Source organism: Saimiri boliviensis, chromosome 2 (genome assembly GCF_048565385.1).
Source record: "Saimiri boliviensis isolate mSaiBol1 chromosome 2, mSaiBol1.pri, whole genome shotgun sequence".
NCBI classification, from domain to species: domain Eukaryota; kingdom Metazoa; phylum Chordata; class Mammalia; order Primates; family Cebidae; genus Saimiri; species Saimiri boliviensis.
Genome location: NC_133450.1, coordinates 130,335,553 through 130,358,259, shown reverse-complemented (window position 1 = coordinate 130,358,259; position 22,707 = coordinate 130,335,553). Strand labels below are relative to the sequence as shown.

Genomic DNA, 22,707 nt, shown 5'->3' with positions numbered 1-22,707 from the left:
TACACAGTTAAACCTTTTAACAGTGTATGTTTGTTAAAAACACCATAAAGAGGGTAAAAATGCCAGCCTCAAACTGGGAGGAGTTATAACTGATTTCAATCCATGCCATATAAGAAATGTCTATAATATGACTGGGGGCTGTGGCTCAGGCCTGTAATCCCAGCACTTTGGGAGGCTGAGGTGGACAGATCACCTGAGATCAGGAGTTCGAGACCAGCCTGCCCAACTTGGTGAAACCCCACCTCTATTAAAAATACAAAATTAGCCGGGCGCGGTGGCTCAAGCCTGTAATCCCAGCACTTTGGGAGGCCGAGGCAGGTGGATCACGAGGTCGAGAGATCGAGACCATCCTGGTCAACATGGTGAAACCCTGTCTCTACTAAAAATACAAAAAAACTAGCTGGGCGTGGTGGTGCGTGCCTGTAATCCCAGCTACTTAGGAGGCTGAGGCAGGAGAATTGCCTGAGCCCGGGAGGCAGAGGTTGCGGTGAGCCGAGATCGCGCCATTGCACTCCAGCCTGGGCAACAAGAGTGAAACTCCGTCTCAAAAAAAAAAAAAAAAAAAAATTAGCCAAGTGTGGTGGTACGCACCTGTAATCCCAGTTACTCGGGAGGCTAAGGCAGGAGAATCACTTGAACCTGGTAGGCAGAGGGTGCAGTGAGATTGTGCCAATGCACTCCAGCCTGGGCAAAAAGAGCAAAACTCCATGAAGAAAAGAAATAAAGAAAGAAAAGAAAGAAAAAAAAGAAAGAAGGAAGGAAGGAAGGAGGGAAAGGAAAGAAGGAAAGAAAAAGAAAGAAAAGAAAGAGAGAGAGAGATCTATAATTTAATAAGATCAACGACCCAATAGAAATATAGGCAAAAGACAGCAGCAGGCACTTGGGGTTGGTAAATGATAAGAACGAATACTTAAAGTCATCTGTTGTTGCAAATGCAAGCTATTTCAGTCCATTCTGGATGCTATAACAAAATACCATAGACTGGGTGGCTTCAAAACAGCAGAAATTTATTCTTCACCTTTCTGGAGGCTGGGAGATCCAAGATCAAGGCCCTGGCAGACATGGGAATGGTGATAGCTACTGCTCACAGATGCTCTGGGGGTCCATGGAGAAAATGCCCAGAAAGCACTGGCATAGTAGGCACAGAGTTTACCCCTCCAAAGCTCAGAGGACTCACCTCCTGGGTGGCTGCTCTTTCCACCCCTCCCCTCAAGAGAACAGAGCTTGAAGTCAGAGAGACTCAACAAAGCCAAAACTTAGTTTTTTGGTAAAAACCAGTAAAATTGACGTTTTGGATAACAATCTGACATTACCAATTAAAGTTGAAGTTGTGCGGCCCCTACAACTGAGCAATTCCACCCAAAATATTTACCGTAAAGAAACTCTCGGCTCGGCACAGTGTCTCATGCCTGTAATCCCAGCACTTTGGGAGGCCAAGGAGAGTGGATCGCCTGAGATCAGGAATTCAAGACCAGCCTGGCCAATATGGTGAAACCCTGTCTCTACTAAAAATACAAAAAAAACTAGCCGGGCCTACACCTGTAATCCCAGCTTCTTGAGAGGCTGAGGCAGAATCACTCGAACCTGGGAGGCAGAGGCTGCGGTGAGCCAAGATCGTGCCACTGCACTCCAGCCTGGGTGACGGAGTGAGACTCTGTTACAAAAAAAAAAAAAAAAAAAGAAAAAGAAACTCTCAAACATATGCACAGGGAACAGGTATGAGAATAGTTATAGCACTACAGTTTGTTACAGAAACACACTGGAAACAATTCAAATGTCCATTATCTGTATGAATATAGAAAATGGCATATTCACACAAACAGTATACAACAGAGAGAAAAATGTTTACGGCCACACACAACAAACTGAATGCGTCTCAGTATCATGATCTTGAGTTATTATTTTTAAAAAACCCAAGCAATTCTTAGAATATACATGGCATGATTCAGAAGCAAAAACATGCAAAACCAAACAATATGTTGTTTAAAGATGCAAACGTGTAGAATGAAACTATTGAAAAAAACACAAGGAGGTGAAAAACACAAAAATCAGGGTAGTGGTGGCCAGGCATGGTGGCTCACACCTGTAATCCCAGCACTTTTGGAGGCCAAGGAGGGCAGATCACTTGAGCCTAGGAGTTTGAGACTAGCCTGGCCAACATGGCGAAACCGGTCTCTATTCAAAATACAAAAAGTAGCAGGGCATGGTGGCACATGCCTATAATCCCAGGTACTCTGGAAGCTGAGGCACAAGAATGGCTTAAGTCTCTTGAGGCAGAGGTTGCAGTGAGCCGAGATAACGCCACTGCACTCCAGCCTGGACAACAGAGTGAGACTCCGTCTCAAATAAATAAATAAATAATCATCTCCCTTCTCCCCTGTGGATCTGGTTTTACCTGGGAGTCAGTGCACACAGAACAGCAGACCCTCCTCTGTTCTGACCCTCACTATGAATTCCTTGCAGGAGGCTGGAGGTCATCAGGAGACAGAGATTACACCGTGACGTTGTACTTGGCTGCCAAGTAGCCTTGCCTATGACCTTCCTGCCCTCCTTGAAATTGAGCTTCCCCATCTGAGAATCACATGGTTCTGACTGACCATCGTTTTCCCCAGCACACATCAGCTGCCACCATTGCATATAGAAACTATTTGCTGCTAGTTTAATTTCAGGTCAAGGACAAGTGCAGAGTTGAAAGACCAAATTCTCAAAGGTCTAGCCCTTCATCTTGACAAATCCCTGACCTCATACAGACAGCATGGCAAGGCGGCATGGAGCCTGGGATGTTGTTAGAACAAGATTCTGTTCGCTCAGCTCTGCTGCCTCCTCTCCCTCGGATGTGACCTCAGACATGAGCTGGCCAGGGCTGGCCCTCTGAGTCAGCCCTGAGTCCCAGCTACACGCCTTCCCCATGGGGCTGCTGGCCTCAAAGCCTTCTTTAACAAAGAGGGCAGGAGGATGGATGACTCGGCGTGTGTAATATACCCAAGTGCAGATGAATAATTGATGTGTTTGAGTATTAATAAGCAGGAACTGGCCAGGATAGCCAGTAAAGCCAAAAAGATATTCTGTTAAAGCAAATCCTCCAATGTACACCTAAGGCAAAAAACAAACAAACAAACAAACAAACAAACAAACAAACAAAAAACAATAACAAAAAAACCCATACACAATAACACCCCCAAACTTCCTAAAACCTCTGTAAAACCAGAAACCTACTTGGAAGAGATCCTATTTTTATAAGCATGGTATTTTCAAAATTACGATTTTAGGGTTGAAATGGAAAAAGGGCTTAGTGTTTGTGTGTGTGTGTGTGTGTGTGTGTGTGTGTGTGTGTGTGTGTATGTGATGGTTCCACTGTCTTCCACTCCTCAGGCCTGGACCTGAGCAGCACACTGTCATTCCTGACTCTGTTTTGCTTTGTTTTGTTTTGAGATGGAGTTTTGTTCTTGCTGCCCAGGGTTGGGGTGTAGTGGCACGATCTTGGCTCACTGCAACCTCCACCTCCTGGGTTTGAGTGAGTCTCCTGCCTCAGCCCCCCAAGTAGCTGGGACTACAGGCACCTGCCACCACACCAAGCTGATCTTTGTATTTTTAGTAGAGGTGAGTTTCACCATGTTGGCCAGGCTGGTCTCAACCTCCTGACCTCAAGTGACCACCTGCTTCAGCCTCCCAAAGTGCTGGGATTACAGGTGTGAGCCACCACACCTGGCCAGAAACCATATAATCATATCAATAGGCACAGAAAAAGCATTTGACAAAATGCAACACCCCCTTTTTTTTTTTTTTTTTTCTGAGATGATGTTCTTCGCTCTTGTTGCCCAGGCTAGAGTGCAGTGACAGGATTGGCGGGATCACAGCTCACTGCAACCTCTGCCTCCTGGGTTCAAGCAATTCTCATGCCTCAGCCCCTCAAGCAGCTGGGATTACAGGTGTATGCCACCACACCTGGCTAATTTTTGTATTTTTAGTAGAGACAGGGTTTCACCATGTTGTCCAGGTTGGTCTTGAACTCCTGGCATCAGGTGATCCGCCTGCCTTGGCCTCCCAAAGTGCTGGGATTACAGGTCTGAGCCACCGTGCCTGGCCATACAACACTTTGTTTTCAGAGACAGGGTCTAGCTCTGTCACCCAGGCCATAGTGCAGTGGCACAGGCATACCTCACTGTAGCCTTGAACTCCTGGGTTGAAGCAGTCCTCCTGCCTCAGCTTCCTGAGTAGCTAGGAATACAGCCATGCACCACCATACCTGGATAATTCTTTAAAAAAAAATTTGAGGGTGAGGGGAGCAGAGTAAAAAAAATTTTTTTTTTTTTTTTTTTTTTTTTTTAGAAATGGGGTCTTGTCGGCCGGGCGCGGTGGCTCAAGCCTGTAATCCCAGCACTTTGGGAGGCCGAGGCGGGTGGATCACGAGGTCGAGAGATCGAGACCGTCCTGGTCAACATAGTGAAACCCCGTCTCTACTAAAAATACTAAAAAAAAATTAGCTGGGCATGGTGGCGCGTGCCTGTAATCCCACCCACTCAGGAGGCTGAGGCAGGAGAATTGCCTGAACCCAGGAGGCAGAGGTTGCGGTGAACCGAGATCGTGCCATTGCACTCCAGCCTGGGTAACAAGAGGGAAATTCTGTCTCAAAAAAAAAAAAAAAAAAAAAAAGAAATGGGGTCTTGTTACGTTCCTCAGGCTGATCTCAAACTCCTGGCCTCAAGTGATTCTCCAACCTTAGCTTCCCAAAGTGCTGAGATTACAGGTGTGAGCCACCATACCTGGCCCCAAGACAATTTCATGATAAAAACAAAAAACAAAAAAGCCACCATTAACAAACCAGGAATAGACAGGAACTTCGTATAAAGAACATCTGTGGGCGAGGTGAGGTGGCTCACGTCTGTAATCCCAGCACTTTGGGAGGCCGAGGTGAGTGGATCTCCTGAGGTCAGGAGTTTGAAACCAACCTGGCCAACATGGCGAAACCCTGTCTCTACTAAAAATACAAAAATTAGCTGGATGTGGTGGCACACGCCTGTAATCCCAGTTTCTCTGGGGGCTGAGGAATGAGAATTGCTTGAACTCCAGAGGTGAAGGTTGCAGTAACCTGAGATCATGCACTCCAGCCTGGGTGACAGAGCAAGACTCAGTCTCAAAAAAAAAAAAAAAAAAAAAAAAAAAAAAAAAAAAATGCAGCAACTATGGTGAAAGACTGAATGCTTTCTTCCTAAGATTGTGAACAAGACAAAGATGTCTGCTCTTGGCATTTCTATTCAACATTGCACTAGATGTTCTAGCCAGGGCAATTAGGCAAGAAAATAAAAGGCATCAGATTGGAAAGGAAAACTATTTGCAGATGTCATGATTCTGTATATAGAAAATACTAAGAAATCTGGCCAGACATGATGGCTCATGCCTATAATACCAGTGCTTTGGGAGGCCCAGGCTGGTGGATCAGCTGAGCTCAGGAGTTCAAGACCAGCCTGGCCAACACGGCGAAACCCTGTTTCTACTAAAAATACAAAAAAAATTAGCTGGGTGTGGTGGCATACACCTGTAGTCCCAGCTACTCAGGAGGCTGAGGCAGGAGAATTGTTTGAACCTGGGAGGCGGAGGTTGCAGTGAGCCGAGATTTCGACACTGCACTCCAGCCTGGGCCACAAGAGCGAAACTCCGTCTCAAAAAAAAAAAACAAAACAAAACAAAAAAAAAACAAGCAAACAAACAAAAGAATTAAGAAACCCACCAAAAAATTAAGAATTAATGAAGAAATTCAGCAAGGTTGCAGGATACAAGACACAAAAATCAATTATATATATGTATATATACATATATATATATTTGTATAGATTTGTATATATTTCTTTTTTTTTTTTTTTGAGACGGAGTTTCGCTCTTGTTGCCCAGGCTGGAGTGCAATGGCGCGATCTCGGCTCACCTCAACCTCCGCCTCCTGGGTTCAGGCAATTCTCCTGCCTCAGCCTCCTGAGTAGCTGGGATTACAGGCACGCGCCACCATGCCCAGCTAATTTTTAGTATTTTTAGTAGAGACAGGGTTTCACCATGTTGACCAGGATGGTCTCGATCTCTTGACCTCGTGATCCACCCGCCTCGGCTTCCCAAAGTGCTGGGATTACAGGCTTGAGCCACCGCGCCCAGCCAGATTTGTATATATTTCTACAAAGTATATATTGTATATATTTCTATACAAATGACCAATAAGCATATGACAAGATGCTCCACAGTATTGGCCATGAGGGAAATGCCATCTAACCACAATGAGCTATCACTCCACACCCACGAGAATGTCTGTCATCAAAACCCCAGATAATATGATGTAACTGTTGACCAGAATATAGAGAAATACACTGCTGGTAAGAACATTAAATAGAAATCATATCTATACAAATAAATATACATATATACAAATACACATATGTGTATGTTTGTGTGTGTGTGTGTATATATACATATTTTGTTGTTGTTTTTTTTGAAATGGAGTCTCACTCTGTCACCCAGGCTGGAGTGCAGTGGTGCAATCTTGGCTCACTGCAACTTCCACCTCCCAGGTTCAAGCGATTCTCCTGCCTCAGCCTCCCAGTAACTGGGATTCTTAGAAAAGCTGAAATAAAAAGATAGAAAAGGATAGGCCAAGCAAATACTAATAAAAATAAAACTGTTGTAACCATATTAATATCACACAAAATAGGTTTTAAGACAAAATGCATTATTAGAAATAAAGTGTGTCACTATATAATAACAAAATGTTTAATTTGCCAGGGTGATATAACTTAAAACTTGTATACATCCAATAAAATAGTTCCAAAATATATAAAGCAACATTGCCAGAACTATGGAGGACATATTGACAAACAGGAAAGGTTTTAATAACTCCTTTAACTGCTGGGAAATCAAATATACAAAAGTAACTGAAGATAGATTATTTGAACAGTGCAGTTTATAAGCTTGATGTAATGGACATAGACAGAACTCTTCATCAACGTTTAGGGACTACATATTCTTCAGAACCACACATGAAACCAGCACTTTGGGAGGCTGAGGTGGGCAGATCACAAGTCCAGGAGTTCAAGACTAGCCTGGCCAACATGGTGAAACCCTGCCTCTACTAAAAATACAAAAGTTAACCTGGCATGGTGGCGGGCACCTGTAGTTCCAGCTACTCAGGAGGCTGAGGCAGGAGAATCGCTTGAACCTGGGAGGCGGAGGTTGAGTGGGCCGAGATTGTGCCAGGGCACTCCAGTCTAGGTGACAGAATGAGACTCCATCTCAAAAAAAAAAAAAAAAAAAAAAAAAGGGATCATGCCAGATACAGTGGTGCATGCCTGTAGTCCCAGCTACTAGGGAGGCTGAGGTGGGAATATTACTTGAGCCCAGGGGTTTGAGATTAACCTGGGCAACATAGCAAGACCCTGTCTTAAAAAAAAAAACAAACAACAACAACAACAAAAACAAAGAAAAGGCTGAGCGAAGTGGCTCATGCTTATAATCTCAGCACTTTGGGAGGCTGAAGCAAGTGGATCAGCTGAGGGCAGGAGTTTGAGACCAGCCTGGCCAAGAGGGTGAAACCTTGTCTCTACTAAAAATACAAAAATTAGCTGGGCGCAGTGGCAGGCACCTGTAATCCCACCTACTCAGGAAACTGAGGCAGAGAATCACTTGAACCTGGGAGGCAGAGGTTGTGGTGAGCCGAGATTGTGCCACTGCACTCCAGCCTGGGTGGCAGAGAAATACTCTGTCTCCAAAAAAAAAAGAAAAAAGAGATCATGTATTGGGCCATGAAGAAAATCTTAAACCACTTTCAGAACATATCACACAGGCCACATTCTCTGACCACAAAGCAATTCAGTAGTCAAAAATTATCAAAGAATCCCACAAATTTGAACACACACACACATCACACCAATAATTTATAGGTCAAAGAAATCAAGAAGAAAAGAATAAACTTAGAAAAGTTTTTAAAAAGAATAAAGTGAAATACTAATAAAAATTTTATTATATACATCAAAACTTGTGGGATACAACAAAAGCAGCATTAAGAGAGAAAATTGTAGCCTTTATGCTTGAATAAGAGAAAAAAGGCTAACACTAATAAGCTATGTGTTCATATTGTGTAGATAGAAAAATAATGCATCCTGAGAGGTGACAGAGTTCAAAAACAATAATGATAAAGAAAAAGAACGCAGGCCAGGTGCAGTGGCTCACGCCTGTAATCCCAGCACTTTGAGAGGCTGAAGTAGATTGCCTGAGGTCAGGAGTTCAAGACCAGCCTGGCTAATATGGTGAAACCCCATCTCTACTAAAAATATGAAAATTAGCCAGTCATGGTAGTGTGTGCCTGTAATCCCAGTTACTCAGGAGGCTGAGGCAGGAGAATTGCTTGAACCTGGGAGGTGGAGGTTGCAGTGAGCCGAGATCGAGCCATTGCACTCCAGCCTGGGTGACAGAGTGAGACCTTGTCTCAGGAAAAAAAAGAAAAAGAAAAAGAAAAAAGAACACGGTGTACATGAAGAAAGTTAAAAGGACACAGTAAGCAGAAATTAATGAAATCCCAAAGATATAAAGAGATCGATAAAGCCCAGAAACAGTTCTTTGTAAAAACTCATTTAAAAAAAGGCAAAACTCTAGCCTGGCTAACCCAGAATAAAACAGAGAAAGCATAAGTAAGTATTAGAAAACACAAAGGAAGATACAGCTACGGATGTTCAGAGATTTAAAAAATAAGGAAATTCAATGAACAAATTCACATCAATAAATTTGAAAGCTTATGCAAAATCAATCAGTTCCTCAAGCACGGCATCATCATAACAACCTAAGAAGAAACAGAACGTGAATAGCTCTGGTCCTTTTAAGGAAATCAAAGCAAGCTCAAATAGTTTTCAGGTGAATTCCACCAAATTATCCAAGAAGACATTATTTCAGTTCTATACAAATTCTTTCAGACAAGAAACGCTGAAAATCCATGAACTGTGCAAACATCTCAGGAAACTTGGAACAGCAAACCAAACCCAAAGAAAGCATAAGATAGGAAATAATAAAGAGGAAAAATAATGAAATAGAAAACAAACATACAATAGAATCAACAAAGCTAAAAATCCCATCCCTGGTGAAACTGACCAAAGACAAAGAGGAATTTGGGGGAAAAAAAAAAAGTCAAGAGTGAGAAAAAGGCCAGGTGCGATGGCTCAGGCCTGTAATGCCAGGACTTTGGAAGGCCGAGGTGGCTGGATCACTTGAGCCCAGGAGTTTGAGACCAGCCTGGGCAATATGGCAAGCCCTCCATCTCTACAAAAATCTTCCTTGGAGGAAGACGTGGTCGTAGATGGTGTGGAGCTCTGATCTGCCAGCTCCTGCCCTGACTCACCGCTGTTCGAAGTTACCGAGGAACAATTTGGTCAGGAAGCTGCGCAGCTGCCATGGCTTTTAAGGATACCAGAGAAACACCTGTGGCACCCGAGGTGGCAATTCATGGAATTTGAATCACTCTAACAACATAAAAACCCTGGAGAAGGCGTGTGCTGACTTGATCAGCGGAGCAAAGGAAAAGAATCTCGAAGTGAAAGGACCAGTTCAAATGCCTACCAAGACTTTGAGAATCACTACAAGAAAAACACCTTGTGGTGAAGCTTCTAAGACATGGTGGGATCATCTCCAAATGAGAATCCACAAGTGACTTATTGACTCCCACAGTCCTACTGAGACTGTTATGCAGATTACTTCCATCAGTGTTGAGCTAGGAGTTCAGGTGGAAGTCATCATTGCAGATGCTTAAGTCAACTTTTTTTTTTTTTTTTTTGAGACGGAGTTTCGCTCTTGTTACCCAGGCTGGAGTGTAATGGCGCGATCTCGGCTCACCGCAACCTCCGCCTCCTGGGTTCAAGCAATTCTCCTGCCTCAGCTTTTGTATTTTTAGTAGAGACGGGGTTTCACCATGTTGACCAGGATGGTCTCGATCTTTCGACTTCGTGATCCACCCGCCTCGGCCTCCCAAAGTGCTGGGATTACAGGCTTGAGCCACCGCGCCCGGCTTAAGTCAACTATTTTAATAAATTGATTAACAGTTGTCAAAAAAAAAAATACAAAAATTAGCCAGGTGTGGTAATGCATGCCTGTAGTCCCAGTCACTTGGGAGGCTGAAGTGGGAGGATCGCTGGAACCCAGGAGGAGAAGGACGCGGTGAGCCATGATCTGCCACTTCAGTCCAGCCTGGGCAACAGAGTAAGACCTTGTCTCTAAATAAATAAATAAATAAAATGAAAATACGAAGGAATGAGAATATCCAAAAACTCTCCTAAAGAAGAGGAACTAGGCAGGACAATTACCTCACTACCTGCCAAGGTTTATGATAAAGTGTGGTGATTAAGGCAGTGTGATTTTAGTTCACAAATACAAAAGTCGTCCAATGGACCAGCAAGAAACAATTACTTCTTTTTCTTTCTTTTTTTTTTTTTCCCTTAAATGGGGTTTCCGCATGTTGGCCAAACTTGTCTTAAACTCTTGAGCTCAAGCCATCCACCTGCCTCAGCCTCCCAAAGTGCTGGGATTACTAGCCAGAGCTACTGTACCTGGTCCAGCTTTTTTTTTTTTAATTTTTTTTTTTTTTTTCTGTTCTTACTCTGAATGTTGACCAACATTCTTTTAAATTGGTGGTTCTGGAACTATTGGATATTCCCATAGGAAAAAAACAGAACAGAAACTTGATCCCTACTTCACACCATACAGAAAAATTAATTGTAGACCTAAATACACAAAACACAAGCCTGGGCAACATGGTGAAACCCATCTCTACAAAAACAAACAAAGCCACAGAATTAGCTGGGCATGGTAGTATGTGGCTGTAGTCCCAGCTACTCACGAGACTGAGGTGGGAGGATCATTTGAACCCAGGAGTTGGAGGTTGTAGTGAGCTGAGATTGTGCCATTGCTCTCCAGCCTGGGAATCAGAGTGAGACCCTGCCTCAATTTAAAAAAAAAAAAAAAAAGGAAATAAATACACAAGATAAAATAGAAAGCTTGGAGAATTTAAAATAAAGGATTATCTTTAGGAGTTTAGAGTAGGGGAAGTGGATTAAATAGGCATAGAAATAACCCTAAAGAAAAGACTGACCATTTTTTTACAGTAAAATGCAGAACTTCTGTTTCACAAAAGGACATTATTCAAAGAGAAAACAAACAACAATAATGAAAAAACCAAGCAAATATCCTGGAGACGATATGTGCAACAATATCTGACAAAGGCTCATATTCAGAGTGTGTAAAAAATTTCTACAAATCTTTAAGAAAAAGCCAAACAACCCAATAGTAAAATAGAAAAGATACTTAAAAAGGCACTTCACAGCTGGGCGCGGTGGCTCATGCTTGTAGTCCTAGCACTTTGGGAGGCGGAGGTGGGTGAGGATCACCTGAGGCCAGGCGTTCAAGACCTGCCTGGCCAAAATGACAAAACTCCATCTTTACTAGAAATACAAAAAAATTAGCTGGACAAGGTGGCAGCCACCTGTAATCTCAGCTACTCGGGAGGCTGAGGCGGGAGAATCGCTAGAAACCTGTGGTGGAGATTGCAGTGAGTCAAGATCACGCCAGTCCACTCCAGCCTGGGTGACAGAGTGAGACTCCATCTTAAAAAAAAAAAAAAAAGACATTTCACAAGAAGTGACAAGAGGATGTCAGATTGTCAACAACCATATGTAAAGATGTTTAATCTTGTCAACAACCAGGAAAATTCAAATTAAACTGACTTCAGCGACATTAAAGATGTTGTAAAGACAGCCCAAGAACTTGGAAATTCCAGGTGAGAATCCCAACACTGGGAGACTTAGTTGGGAGGATTGCTTGGGAGGGCAAGATTTCAAGATCAGCCTGAGCAACATAATGAGACCTCATTTCTACAAAAAATTGTTTTCATTAACCAGATATAGTGGCATACACCTGTGGACTCAACTACCCGGGAAGCTGAGGCAGGAGGATCCCTTGAGCCCAGGAGGTTGAAGCTGCTGTGAGCCATGATTACACCACTGCACTACAGTCTAGAAAACATGGTGAGACCTCATCTCAAAAAAAAAAAAAAAAAAAAAAACTTGGAAAAAATTATTTTCATGCACATGATTAACAAAACATTAGTGTCTCAAATATATAAATATTTCCTGTAAGACACAAAGAAATAGCAAACAACCCAATACTGAATAATACTCCATTGTATAGATAGATCACACTGTTAGCCATTTATCAGTTGATGGATATCGGGGCTGTTTTCACTTTTTGACTAATAAGAATAATACTGCTGTAGGATTCATGGACAAGTTTTTGTGTGGACATATGTTTTCATTTATCTTTGGTATCTTCCTAGGGAGTGGAATTGCTGGGTCCTATGGTAACTCTATATTTAATTTTTTGAGTAACTGCCAGGCTGTTTACAAAGTTTCTGCACCATTTTCCATTCCCACCAGCAGTGTATGTATGTGAAGATTCCATTTCTCCACACCTTCACTAACATGTTATTATCCTTCCTCTTTATTTATACCCATACACTGTGTTAGTGTTCTGTGGCTACTGGGACAAATTGCCATGAACTGGGAGGCTCAAAATAACAGAAATGGATTCTCTCGGTCCTGGTGATAGGGTTCGGCTCAGTGTCCCCACCTGGATCTCACCTTGACTTATAATAATCCCCACGTGTCATGGAAGGGACCTGGTGGGAGGTAACTGAATCATGGGGATGGGTTTTTCCCATGCTGTTCCTGTCATAGTGAGTCTCACAAGATCTGATGGTTTTATAAAGGTAAGTTCCCCTGCACACGCTCTCCTTCACCTGCCTCCATGTAAGGCTTGCCTTTGCCCCTCCTTTGCCCTCCACTATGACTGTGGGGCCTCCCCAGCCATGTGAAACTGTGAGTCCATTAAACCTCTTTACTTTATGTATTGCCCAACCTCAGGTATGTCTTTATTAGCAGCGTGAGAACAGGCTAATACACCTGGAGACGAGAAGTCTGAACCTGTGACATCAACAGGGCTGCGCTTCCTCTAGAGGTTCCAGTAGAGGCTCCAATCCTTGCCTCTTCTAGCTTGGTGGTTGCCAGTGTTCCTCGGCTTGGGACTGCATCACTCCAATTTCTTCCTCTCTTTTCATATCACCTTCTCCTCTGTGTGTCTGTCTCTCTCAAAATGCCATCTGCCTTTTTTTCTCATAAGGTTAGAGGTGATTGCGTTTAGAGCCCAGCCAGATAATCCAGGATAACTTCCTCCTCACAAGTCCTTAAATTAATCACTTATTTTGTCATATTAGGTACCATATACATGTTCTAGAGATTGGATATGGCTATCTTTTGGGGGTGCCATTTTGGGGCCTAGCATATCATTCTCGTGGGTGTGAAGTGGTATCTCACTGTGATTTTGATTTGAATTTCCCTGAGGGTTAATGGTGTTGAACATCTTTTCATGTGCTTATCAGCCACTTGTATATTTTCTTTGGAAAAATGTGTATACAGACGCTTAGCCCAACTTTTAAGTGAGTTGTCTTTTTATTATTGAGTTGTAAGAATTCTTTTTATAGCAGTGATATCATGGAAGATGATAGAGTAGGAAGTGCCAGGAATCTGTCGCCCCCATCCAGTCAACAATCTGGCAGAATCTGTCTGATGCAACTATTCTGGAACTCTGGAGTCCATCTGAAGGCTTGCAGCTTCCAGGGGAAGAAGGCTTGTATCCTACTCCTTTTTGTGCTGCTATAACAGAATGCCGAATGACACAGACAGGGTAATTTACAAGAAAACTAATTCATTGGTTCAGAGTTTTGGAGGCTGGGAAGTCCAAGATCAATGAGCTGGCATCTGATGAGGGTCTTCTTATGGTGTCAGCCCATGGAAAAGGGCAAAGAGAGAGAGAAAGAAAGAGCAAAAGGGGGCCTAATTCTTCCCCCCCACCACCTTTTTTTTTTAAGACAGAATCTCACTCTGTCACCCAGGCTGGAGTGCAGTGGCATGATCATAGCTCACTGCAGCCTTAACTTCCTGGGCTCAAGCAATCCTCCCACTGTAGCCTCCCCAGTAGCTAGGACTGCAGGCATGTGCACTGTACCTGGCTAGTTTTTTTATTTTTAGTAAAGACAGGATGTCACTATGTTTCCCAGGCTGGTCTTAAACTCCTAAGCTCAAGCAATCCTCCCACTTTGGCCTCCCAAAGTACTGAGATTACAGGTATGAGTCACTGTACCCAGATTTCTTCCTTTTATAATTAACTGACTCCCATAATAATAAATGCATTCCCAAGATATTGGCATTAATTAATTCACTCCACTCTCATGGTATAACATCTCTTATTTTTATTTTCTTTCTTTCTTTATTTATTGAGACGATCTTGCGTTGTTGCCAGGCGCCAGGCTGTAGTGCAGTGGTGCGATCTCGGCTCACTGCAACCTCTGCCTCCTGGGTTCAAGCAATTCTCCTGCCTCAGCCTCCAGAGCAGCTGGGACTACAGGCACGCGCCACCACGTGATTTTATTCGGTATTTTAGTAGAGACAGAGTTTCACCATGTTGGCCAGGATGGTCTTGATCTCTTGACCTCGTGATCCACCCATTTCGGTCTCCCAAAGTGCTGGGATTACAGGTGTGAGCCACCGCGCCTGGCCTATTTATTTATTTTTTGAGATGTGGTTTCCCTCTGTTACCCAGGCTAGTATGCAGTGACATGATCATAGCTCCCTGCAGCCTTGAAATCCTGGGCTCAAGTGATCCCCTCAATTCAGCCTCCTGAGTAGCAAGAGCTACAGGTATGCACCACCACACCTGGCTAATTTTTAAATTTTTTATTCTTTAATTAAATTTTAATTTTAGAGTCAGGGTCTTGCTCTGTCTCCCAGGCTGGAGTGCAGTGGCATGATTACATCTAATTGCAGCCTCAACCTCCCAGACCCCAGTATCCTCCCACCTCAGCCTCCTGAGTAGCCAGTATGTGCCACCATGCCTGGCTAATTTATTTATTTATTTTTTGTAGAGAGGAGGGGTCTCCCTATGTTACCCAGCCTGGTCTTGAACTCCTGGGCCCAAGCAATCCTCCTGCCTCAGCCTCCCAAAGTGCTGAGATTACAGGTGAGAGTCACCACACATGGCCTTAATCATCTCTTAAAACTCCCAACTCGTAATATTGTTAAAATGGCAATCGAATTTCAAAATGAGTTTGGAAAGGGACACATGTTAAAACCGTAACAGCTTGAATGTGAATCTTGGTTAATTTCGGTCAATGTCCTCTCTTTGCATGCTAGTGGCTACTCATTCCCTAGCCCCTCACCTACATGCAGTCATTCTTGGAATAGCTTGCAGCAGCCAGGGTTAGCATATAACCTTGTCCTCCAAATATTGGAGAGATGTATTCTTCCCCCCTCCCCCACTTTTCTCCTTTTAGTGGCCAAAAAATTAAGGATTAGGGTATTCAAAAACAACCACATATACAGGAGAATTTAAAAAGTGTTGCTCTTTTACCCAGGCTGGAGTGCAGAGGCACAATCTCGGCTCACTGCAACCTCCACCTCCTGAGTTCAAGCAATTATCTTGCCTCGGCCTCCTGAGTAGCTGGGATTACAGGCGTGGGCCACCATGCTCGGCTAATTTTTTGTATTTTCAGTAGAGACAGGGTTTCACCATGTTGGCCAGGCTGGTCTCGAACTCCTGACCTAAAGTGATCTGCCCACCTTGGCCTTCCAAAGTGCTGGGATTACAGGCATGAGCCACTGCGCCTGGCTGACTTTGTCTTTTATGCTTACTAGACAAAGCATTTTGTCTGATTAATAATGCTCAGAGAGCTAAAGAAAGATGCTGATGGAGACTAGCAAACAATACAGTCAGGATGGCTAAACATGACCTCAAGAAACCAAAGGGCAAGATGTCTGCTTATGTCTTCTTTGTGCAGATGTGCAGAGAAGGACTTAAGAAGAAAAACCCAGGGCCGGGAGCGGTGGCTCAAGCCTGTAATCCCAGCACTTTGGGAGGCCGAGGTGGGTGGATGTGGATCACAAGGTCAAGAGATCAAGACCATCCTGGTCAACACGGTGAAACCCCGTCTCTACTGAAAATACAAAAAAAAAAAATTAGCTGGGCATGGTGGCGCGTGCCTGTAATCCCAGCTACTCAGGAGGCTGAGGCAGGAGAATTGCCTGAACCCAGGAGGCGGAAGTTGTGGTGAGCCAAGATCGCGCCATTGCACTGCAGCCTGGGTAACAAGAGTGAAACTCTGTCTCAAAAAAAAAAAAAGAAGAAGAAGAAAAACCCAGAGGTCCCTGTTAATGTTGCAGAATTTTCCAAGAAGTCCTCTGAGAGGTGCAAGACAATGAGAAAGAGAAGTCTAAATCTCATGAAATTGCAAAGGCAGATAAAGTATGCTATGACTGGGAAATGGAGGATAACAGACCAGCTAAGGGAGGCAAGAAGGAGCTTCCTAATGCCCCCAAACAGCCATCCTCTGCATTCTTCCTGTTCTGTTCAGAATTCTGCCTCAAGACCAAATCCACAAACCCTGGCATCTCTATCAGAGATGTGGCAAAAAGCTGGGTGAGATGTGGAATAACCTAAATGACAGCGAAAAGCAGCCTTCTGTCACTAAAGCAGCAAAGCTGAAGGAGAAGTATGAGGAGGACGTTGCTGATTATAAGTCAAAAGGAAAGTTTGATGATGCAAAGGGTCCCGCTAAAGTGGCCTGGGAAAAGAGGAAGATGAAGAAGACAAGGAGGAAGAAGAAAGAGGAGGAGTTGAACAAAAAAACTGTTTAACTGCCAATAAAAAGAACGATGCAAAGTCAAGCACATGATTTATGGACAAAATGCTAAGATCAATACAAATATAGTGATTGCAAAAAGGAAGCAAAAGGAAATTCTGTAGCTGAAAAGCACTGTAACTGAAATGAGAAATTCATAAAGGATTCAGAAGCAGATTTGAACAGGCAGAATAATAATAAACAAACTTGAAGATAAGACAATTGACATTATTGAGTCTGAAGAACAGAAAGAAAGAAGACTGAAGAAGAGGAAACAGGGTCCAAGAAACCTGTGAGACACCATTTAAAAGACTAATAATAGGATGGATCCAAGATGGCCGATTATGAGCAGCTCAGGATTGCAGCTCCCAGCGAAAGCGTGGCGGGTGAGTGGACACAGCATTTCCTGACGCATTTTTATTGCCCACAGACCAGGAGATTCCCAGGCAGAGGAGCCCCATGGGTCGCAGCTGTTTCACCTGGAGTGGCTGTTTTGCCCGGCGCCCCTGCATGGTGGTTCTCCGTACAAAATATACAGATCCAGGCGCCGTTTTAGCTGGCGATTCGAGCTTGGGGGAGACAGAGTCACCCATTTAACTGATAGAAGAGGGGACTGAAACAGGGAGCCAGGCCAGGAGATTCCCAGGCAAAAAAGCACCACAAATCTCAGCACTGCTGTTTCAGCAGGCACAGTGGGTCATGGCACAGGAAATCACCCAGATCCCGGCACCTTTTCAACAGGCGACTGGAACATCTGGGAGAGAGTCAACCATTCAACTAAAAAAAGGCTCTGAGGCAGGGAGCCAGTGATTGGGCTCGGCTGGTCTCACCTCCACAAAAAAGCAGCAATCTGAAACGCTCTGGGTTGAGAGTTTCACAGCAAGCACAGCTGAACCCAGGAAGGTCCAGCTCTGTGGGGGAGGGACGTCTGCCATTACCGAGGCACTCCACCACTACAGAGGTAGTCGGCCATTGCTGAGGCAGCCTGCCATTGCTGAGGCAACCTGCCATTACAGAGAGAGTCTGCCATTACAGAGGTGGGCCGCCACTGCCAAGGCAGTTCTAACTACACCCATATAAACAGGACTGCAGGGAAGTTCACATGGCAGCTGGGCGGAGCCCACAGCAACTCAGCAAAGCCTCTGCAGGAAGACAGTGACTAGGCTGCCTCCTCACTGGGCAGGGCAGCCCTGAAAAAAGCCAGTAGCACAACAGAAACTCATAAATAATGCCCTAATTCTCCAGGACAGAGTACCTGGGGAAAAAAAGTGGGGGGTCTATGAGTTGAGCTACAGCAGACGTAAATGTACCTGCCCAGCAACTCTGAATGAACAATGGAGCTCATAGCTCAGCACTTGAGCTCCTATAAAGGAGACTGTCTCCTCAAGCAGCTCCCTGACCCCCGTATATCCAAAGAGTCACCTCATAAAGGAGAGCTTGGACTGACATCAGGCAGGTATCCTTTAGGGACAAAGATAGGAGAAGAAACTGGCAGCAACCCTTAGTGTTCTGCAGCTGCTGCAGATGATCCCCAGACAAGCAGGGCCTGGAGTGGACCTCAGCAGTCCTACAGCAGAGGGGCCTGACTTGTAGAAGGAAAACTAAGAAACAGAAAGAAATAACTTCATCATCAACAAACTGGACATCCACTCAGAGACCCAATCTGAAAGTCAACAACTACAAAGACAACAGGTTGATAAATCCACAAAGATGGGAAGAAACCAGTGCAAAAAGGATGAAAACACCCGAAATCAGAACACCTCTCCTACAAGGGATCACAACTCCTCACCAGCAAGGGAACAAGGCTGGATGGAGAATGAGTGTGATGAATTGACAGAATCAGGCTTCAGAAGGTGGGTAATAAGAAACTTCTGAGCTAAAAGAACATGTTCTAACCCAATGCAAAGAAACTAAGAACCTTGAAAAAAGATTTGAAAAAACGCTAATGAGAATAAACAACTTAGAGAGGAATATAAGTGAATTGATGGAGCTGAAAAACACAACACGAGAACTTCAAGAAGCATACACAAGTTTCAACAGCCGGATTGACCAAGCAGAAGAAAGGATATCAGAGGTCGAAGATTAACTCATGAAATAAAATGAGAAGGCAAGATTAGAGAAAAAAGAGTAAAAAGGAATGAATAAAGTCTCCAAGAAATATGGGATTATGTGAAAAGACTTAATCTATGTTTGATAGGTGTACCTGAATGTGACGAAGAGAATGAATCCAAGCTGGAAAATACTCTTCAGGATATTATCCAGGAAAACTTCCCCAACCTAGCAAGGAGGGCCAATATTCAAGTCCAGGGAATACAGAGAACACCAAAAAGATATTCCTCAAGAAGAGCAACCTCAAGGTGCATAATTGTCAGATCCACCGGGGTTGAGATGAAGGAGAAAATACTAAGGGCAGCCAGAGAGAAAGGTTGGGTTACCCACAAAGGGAAGCCCATCAGACTCACAGCAGATCTCTCAGCAGAAACCCTACAAGCCAGAAGAGAGTGGGGGCCAATATTCAACATCCTTAAAGAAAAGAACTTTCAATCCAGAATTTCATATCCAGCCAAACTAAGCTTCATAAGTGAAGGAAAAATAAAATCCTTTATGAAAACAAGCAAGTACTTGAGATTTTATTACCACCAGGCCTGCTTTACAAGAGCTCCTGAAAGAGGCACTAAACGTAGAAAGGAACAACCATTACCAGCCAGTCCAAAAACATACCAAATGGTAAAGAGCATCAACACAATGAAGAAACTGCATCAACGAACGAGCAAAACAGCCAGCTAGCATCAAAATGGCAGGATCAAATTCACACATAACAATATTAACCCTAAATGTAAATGGGCTAAATGCCCCAATCAAAAGACACACACTGGCAAATTGGATAAAAAGCCAAAACCCATTGGTGTGCTGTATCCAGGAAATCCATCTCACATGCAAGGATACACAAAGGCTCAAAATAAAGGAATGGAGGAAGATTTACCAAGCAAATGGAGAGCAAAAAAAGCAGGAGTTGCAATTCTCATCTCTGACAAAATAGACTTTAAACCAACGAAGATCAAAAGAGACAAAGAAGGACATTACATAATGGTAAAAGGATCAATGCAACAAGAAGAGCTAAGGATCCTAAATATATGCACACCCAATACAGGAGCACCCAGATACATAAGGCAAGTTCTTAACGACCTACAAAGAGACTTAGACTCCACACAATAATAGTGGGAGACTTTAACACCCCATTGTCAATATTAGAGAGATAAACAAGACAGAAAATTAACAAGGATATCCGGGACTTGAACTCAGACCTGGACCAAGCAAACCTAATAGACATTTACAGAACTCTCCACCCCAAATCCACAGAATATACATTCTTCTTAGCACCACATCACACCTACTCTAAAACTGACCACATAATTGGAAGTAAATCACTCCTCAGCAAATGCGAAAGAACGGAAATCATAACAAACAGTCTTTCAGACCACAGGGCAATCAAGTTAGAACTCAGAATTGAGAAACTAAATCAGAACCGCAGAGCTTCATGGAAACTGAACAACTGGCTCTTGAATGTTGACTGGATAAACAATGAAATGAAAGCATAAAGACGTTCTTCAAAACCAGCGAGAATGAAGACACAACATACCAGAATCTCTATGACACATTTAAAGCAGTGTCTAGAGGAAAATATATAGCAATAAATGCCCACATGAGAAGCAAGGAAAGATCTAAAATCGACACCCTATAATCAAAATTGAAAGAGCTAGAGGAGCAAGACCAAAAAAAACTCAAAACCTAGCAGAAGGCAATAACTAACTAAGATCAGAGCAGAACTGAAGGAGATAGAGACACAAAAAACCCTTCAAAAAATCAATAAATCCAGGAGCTGGTTTTTCGAAAAGATCAACAAAATAGACCACTAGCCAGATTAATAAAAAAGAAAAGAGAGAATAATCAAATAGATGCAATAAAAAATGATAAAGGGGATATCACCACAGATTCCACAGAAATACAAACCATCATCAGAGATTATTACAAACATCTCTATGCACGTAAACAAGTAAACCTGGAAGAAATGGATAAATTCCTGGACACTTGCATCCTCCCAAGCCTAAACCAGTAAGAAGCCAAAACCCTGAATGGACCAATAACAAGGTCTGAAATTGAGGCAGCAATTAAGAGCCCACCACCCAAAAAAAGCCCAGGTCCAGACGTGTTCACAGCCGAATTCTACCAGACATACAAAGAGGAGCTGGTACCACTCCTTCTGAAACTATTCCAAACAATCCAAAAAGAGGGAATCCTTCCCAAATCATTTTATGAGACTAACATCATCCTGATACCAAAACCTGGCAGAGACTCAGCAAGAAAACAAAACTTCAGGACAATATCCATGATGAACATAGATGCAAAAATCTTCAATAAAATACTGGCAAACCGATTGCAACAGCACATCAAAAAGCTTATCCACCATGATCAAGTAGGCTTCATCCCAGGGATGCAAGGCTGGTTCAACATACACAAGTCTATATACGTGATTCACCACATAAACAGAACAAAAGACAAAAACCACATGATTATCCCAATTGACGCAGAGAAGGCCTTTGACAAAATTCAACAGCTCTTTATGCTAAAAACCCTCAATAAATGATGGAATGTATCTCAAAATAATAAAAGCTATTTATGACAAACCAACAGCCAATATCATACTGAATGGGCAAAAGCTGGAAGCATTCCCTTTGAAATCTGGCACGAGGCAAGGATGCCCTCTCTCACCACTCCTATTCAATATAGTATTGGAAGTTTTAGCCAGAGCAATCAAGCAAGAAAAAGAAATAAAGGGTATTCAAATAGGAAAGGAGGGCCAGGTGCAGTGGTTCACGCCTGTAATCCCAACACTTTGGGAGGCCGAGGCAGGTGGATCACGAGGTCAAGAGATCGAGACCATCCTGGTCAACATGGTGAAACCCCGTCTCTACTAAAAATACAGAAAATTAGCTGGGCATGGTGGTGCGTGCCTGTAATCCCAGCTACTCAGGAGGCTGAGGCAGGAGAATCGCCTGAACCCAGGAGGCAGAGGTTGCGGTGAGCCGAGATCGTGCCATTGCACTCCAGCCTGGGTAACAAGAGCGAAACTCCGTCTCAAAAAAAAGGAAAGAAGGAAGTCAAATTGTCTCTATTTGCAGACAACATGATTGTATACCTAGAAGACCCCATCGTCTCAGCCCAAAATCTACTGAAACTGATAAGCAACTTCAGCAAAGTCTCAGGATACAAAATCAATGTGCAAAAATCACAAGCATTCCTATAAACCAATAACAGACTTAAAGAGAGCCACATCAAGAACAAACAGCCACTCACAATTGCTAGAAGGAGAATAAAATACCTAGGAATACAACTAACAAAGAACGTAAAGGACCTCTTCAAGGAGAACTACAAACCACTGCTCAACGAAATAAGAGAGGACACAAACAGATGGAGAAACATTCCATATTCATAGTTAGGAAGAATCGATATCATAAAACTGGCCATACTTCCCAAAGTAATTTACAGATTCAATGCTATCCCCATCAAGCTACCAATGATCTTCTTCACAGAACTAGAAAAAACCACCTTAAACTTCATATGGAACCAAAAGAGAGCCCGCATAACCAAGTCAATTCTAAGCAAAAAGAACAAAGCAGGAGGCATCACACTACTGGACTTTAAACTATACTACAAGGCTACAGTAATCAAAACAGCATGGTACTGGTACCAAAACAGAGATATAGATCAATGGAACAGAACAGAGGCCTCGGAGGCAACATCACCTATCTACAACCATTCAATCTTTGACAAACCTGACAAAAACAAGCAATAGGGAAAGGAGTCCCTGTTTAATAAATGGTGTTGGAAAAGCTGGCTAGCCATGTGCAGAAAGCAGAAACTGGACCCCTTCCTGACACCTTACACTAAAATTAACTCCAGATGGA

At 43.3% G+C, this 22,707-nt stretch overlaps 1 pseudogene; it reads left to right on the top strand.

The window, feature by feature from the left end:
• Positions 1-9,416: 9,416 nt before the first annotated feature.
• Positions 9,417-9,772, top strand: LOC120361368 (small ribosomal subunit protein uS10-like; annotated as a pseudogene).
• The last annotated feature ends 12,935 nt before the right edge of the window (positions 9,773-22,707 follow it).